The sequence below is a fragment of the Triticum dicoccoides genome, chromosome 2B, assembly GCF_002162155.2.
Source record: "Triticum dicoccoides isolate Atlit2015 ecotype Zavitan chromosome 2B, WEW_v2.0, whole genome shotgun sequence".
In the NCBI taxonomy this organism is placed as follows: domain Eukaryota; kingdom Viridiplantae; phylum Streptophyta; class Magnoliopsida; order Poales; family Poaceae; genus Triticum; species Triticum dicoccoides.
In genome coordinates, this window is record NC_041383.1 from 315,260,197 (window position 1) to 315,265,256 (window position 5,060).

Below are 5,060 nucleotides of genomic sequence, written 5' to 3' on the forward strand. Positions count from 1 at the left end.
ATAAGGCTTATGTGTGGTAGAGTGTATCATATCACGGGGTTTGGATGCACCGTCAAAGTTTGCACCACGTCTCGAGGTGAGAGAGGGAAATGCATGGTACCGTAGACGCTAGCAAATTGCGGAAAGGTAAGAGTGTGTATAATCCATGGACTCACATTAGTCATAAAGAACTTATATACTTATTGCAAAAATTTATTAGCCCTCGAAGCAAAGTACTACTTGTCGGGTGGTAGGTGCGACATATGCCAACGGGTGGCTAATCATTGTGGGAGCCAGTAAGACATCACCCGTGCCTGGAAATGGGATGATGCGAAGACATGCACACCAGTGAATCTTACCCAGGTTCGGGGCTCTCCTAGGAGATGACACCCCTAGTCTTGCTCTGCAGGGTCTCCGCATGATCACTAAATCAACAAGTGGCTACAAGAGGCTCCTTGAGCTGTCTGGCTAGAGGAAGAAGAAGGGAAAGGCTAGCTCTCCTCCTTGATCTATGTGATGTATGTAGTTCTAATGGATCAACCCTTTGCATGGGTGCCCTGGGGGTTTATATAGGCCTACCCCCAGGGGTACAACGGTAATCCGACTAGATGTTGGTCCAGATCGTTAGTGTCTATGGTCGCCGGCTTCTCTATTGGCACTGGGGCCCGCCAACAGGTGGGTCCTACCGGCTGCCGGCCTCTTGGCCGACAGGCTTGGCCCACCCCCCGGGGGTCTTGTCGGCTGCTAGTTACTATAGCCTCGCTCTTGGTGACGATGGCTTTGTCGGGGTAAGCATGGCTACAGTACCGCCGCCTAGCGGGCATTCACTGTAGCCTTACCCCGTCTCATCTGCTTAATGGTGCACAAACTTCTAGGGCAAGGGTAGGCCGGCTGCTGGGAGCCGGCCTCCCCTCGTGTCGACTGGTCAAGTTCAGCCGACCTCTGGTAGATCTCTGGCAGGAGGGGCCCACCGCCTGCAGGCCGTACTTACAGTGGAAGGCGACGTCACGGTCAACATGGGAACAGTGCTACGCCGGACGGGGGACGGCCGCCCAGTACGGCGCACTGTGGCCATGCTTGCTCCGGGATTCGGGGGTGGTAGGCTTTACTGTAGCCACGCCCCGTCGTATCACCGTTATGTGGGTTCAAACTTTGAGGGCATAGGTTAGGCCTCCTGCTAGGAGTTGGCCACTCTGGTGGCCGCCTGCCAGGAGTCGGCCTACTTCGGGAGGGCTCATTGAGCCTCGCCGCCTTCCACAGCCGGCCAATGGGACAGCCGGCCCGGAGAAGGCGACCCTTCGTCATGGATGTTTGAGGGCCCAGTTGGCCCGATGTTTTTAGAAGACCAGGGGGAGCCGGTTAGGCTACCCGTGGTCATTTACTCCGATAGTAGTCCCCAAAGCTGGTCGGGCTGAACGGCTGAATGGGGAACGAGAAGCCCAAGAAGCTTCCTATTCGGAAGAGCCGACAGCTAGGAGTCGGACACAACCAGTCACGCCGTCTGGAATGTTTTGGAGTCCGAAGGTGGGAACCAGATGGCACGCGCGTCGGGCGTCGGGCCGGCGCCCGCTGCCTGCGCGCTATGCGGCACCTACCGGCTGGACCAGCCTGCCAGCCCACGCGCGCGACCAGACGTCGCCGTAGACTGGGGCCCGCCACTACCCGTCTGGTCGGCTTCGTCGCTCTACGGCTATAAATAGGGGGGGGGAGGGGAGCGGCAGATGCACGCGCGCTCATCTCCTCCTTTGCAATCCTCTTCTTCTTCTTCCTGTCGCTACTGCTGTCCGCCGCCGTACCGCGCCTCCAGCCATCATGCCGCGCCATGAGCCGCCGCCGTGAGGTCGCGCACACGCCGCCGTCGCGCTTTCTCCATCAAGCTTCCCCGTCAAGCTCCAACGTCCATGAAGACCACATCGACTTCCTCCGTCGGAGGTGGCGGTTGCCTGCCGCGGACTACGTGAAGTTCCGCCTCACGACGGAGCAGGAAATCTTGCTGGCGCCAGAGGAGGGAGAGCGCGTCATCTTCAGGTCTCACTTATTGCGCGGCCTCGGCTTCTCGACGAGCGGCTTCTTTCGCGCCTTCCTCAACTTTTACGGCCTTCAGCCGCACCACCTCACACCAAATACAGTGTTGCTGCTGTCCGTCTTTGTCACACTGTGCGAGGGCTACCTTGGCGTCCTCCCCACCATCGAGCTTTGGGGCGAGTTCTTTTACTCGAAGCTCGGCGCCGTCGTCAAGAGCGTGGTAGCACAGTGTGGGGCCTTCTTCGCGGTGCGGAGGCCGGCTGCTGAGAATCCGTTCCCCCCATCACACTGATTCAGTCGGTGAAGATGTGGCAGCAGTCGTACTTCTACGTGAAGAGTGTCTACCCTGAGGGCGACTGGGTCAATCTGCCGGCTTTTGTAGTCGGCCACCGACTGGGAAGCGGCCTAATTGGTCATACCGGGCCAGGTTTGTCGGCCTCCGGAGCCGCAGCCGTTGCGCGGCTTATGGTGATGGTGAGGTCGGCTGGCCTTACCGAGCCCGACCTGCTGACCGCCTTCTTGCCGTGCCGGGTGCTCCTGCTCCAGTGTCTTCATCATATTATATTGCCAGATGAGAGGGCATGGAAACCCAAGCCGGATATGCACCAAGGAGATGCCTCACATGGAGGTAGCTCACTTGGTGAACTATATCTCGAACTGCAAGCTCTCAGAGGAGGAGTGCTGATTGACCAAGGAGCCGTACTCGCGTGCGAATCCGCCGCCAACGGTAAGTGAGGGAGTCCTGGATTAGGGTGTATCCGGACAGCTGGACTATATACTTTGTCCGGACTATTGGAGAGTGAAGATACAAAACTCATGACTTCGACCCGTGTCCGGATGGGACTCTCCTTTGCGTGGAAGACAAGCTTGGCGATCCGGAGATTAGATTTCCTTCTTTGTAACCGACTCTGGCTAAACCCTAGCCCCCTCCGGTGTCTATATAAACCGGAGGGTTTAGTCCTTGGAGACACAATCATAATCATCATAGGCTAGCTTCTAGGGTTAAACCTCTACGATTTCGTGGTATATCAACTCTTGTAGTACTCATATCATCAATATCAATCAAGCAGGAAGTAGGGTTTTACCTCCATCGAGAGGGCCCGAACCTGGGTAAAACATTGTGTCCCTTGCCTCCTGTTACCATTAGCCTTAGACGCACAGATCGGGACCCCCTACCCGAGATCTGCCGGTTTTAACACCGACATTGGTGCTTTCATTGAGAGTTCCTCTGTGTCATCGCTGCAAGGCTCGATGGCCCGTCTCGTTGTCAAGGACAACATCACCTCCGGGGGATCACTGGCGGTAGGCCAAACTCTCCGACTAGGCGGCTTTCTCATGGCTGCCCGATCGGCTTCCGCACCGACGATGACCTCTCAGGTCATCAGAAACAACCTCCACATCAATTCGGAACTCGCCGAACAAATGAGTTCAATAGAGATCTCCTCCCTCAATGAGCTCTTGGATCGCATCGCCGCTTTGGGAGTCGCTACAAACTATGATCGAATCGGGCTTAAACCCGACCAGAGGGATATTAAAACCCCACCGGTCACCCACGAGACAGCGGTAGTGGAAGAGACACACATGGATTATCCTTCTACTTTGAGGACGAATTATGTCTGGATCACCGAGCTCTCTGAGCCAGATACTCGCTCGCGGGAGGACATGACCCGGACCCCGGACTTAGAATCGGGCATCGGGCCGGGAAAATCGGGCAGCACCCTGGATCCCGAGCTGTCAAGCCTGGAAGCTCCTCTGCCCCTGGGCGTTAGATCGGATCAGAATCCAGATTCAGCTACTCCCACCCACCCAGACTTAAACCATCTCTCCCATATCAGACAAGGGCCCCAAGAGACAGTACATCGCTACTGGGCCAGATTCCTCCTTGTGCAAAATATGGTTAAGGATTGTAGTGAGGAAGACGCAATCTCACTTTTTTGCAAAAACTGCACGAACAAAGGAATCCTTAATTCTATAAGTCGCCGTGACATAGCACACCTTGACGACTTAGCATCCATAGTAAAGAAGTATTGTGTGATGGAGAGCACCTAGACAACCCAAACAGACTTCTGGGATAATCCGGCTCTCACTAAATCATCTGTCCGAATGTCGGTGTACTAGAATAGGGGTACCCTAGTATCCCGAACTTGTGCACGGGCAGTTGCAGCGCCCCGCGGCAAGGCTTGCCCGGCGACCGCCAAGGTCCTCCGTGGTTCATTTGGAGCCATTCAAGAACAAAGTATTTAAGCCAAGGAGACAAGGCCCCGGCAAGAGGAGCTTGCCGGGAAGGCCAACCAAGGCATCCCAAGGAACTTGCCGCGACGCGCCATGCATCCCGGCAAGGCAACAAGACCCCGGCAAGAGGAGCTTGCCGGGAAGACCAACCAAGGCATCTCGAGGCCTGGTGAGAGACAAGCTTCCGGGCCCGACAAGACAACGGCCGCGGCAAGGCGCTTGCCGCGGCAGGCGGCCACTCTGTGCCCACGCTCCAGCGCATCCAACAACGTGTCGCTCTGGGGGCCTTTCCAGGCGCGCGTGGCGGGAGGCTGTGCAGCCAGCGGTGCGCGGTGGCATGCGAAGCTGACAAGATTGCCATCGTGGCGAGCGGCGGCGCCACTAACGGTCCTTTTCTGCACTGTTTGGGCTACACAGACGGGCATTTAATGCCCTTGTCCCCTGCCGTCGGGGTTAGGTAGGAAACACTGTACAAGTAACTGTACCAACCACCTCGCTTTTTACATTTGTACCCTTGTTTACGTTGCCACCTGTCGGTGACCCCATGAGCATATAAAAGGAGGCCCATGCGCAACGTAGAGGGGGTTCGGATCATTCGGAAGCCAGACAAACACTTAGCTCTCTCTCAAGCAAGAACACAATACAAACAAACAAGCAGCAGTAGGGGTATTATCTCTCTGGAGAGCTCCGAAGCTGGGTAAACTGCTCGTGTGCTTCGCCTCGATCTGCTCTTCATGCGACCTCCGCCCTCCGCCGAACCGAAAGGGGCTCGGTCCACCAGCCCCATAGGTGTTGGTGGATCAGTTTCCCCGACATCTTTGGCG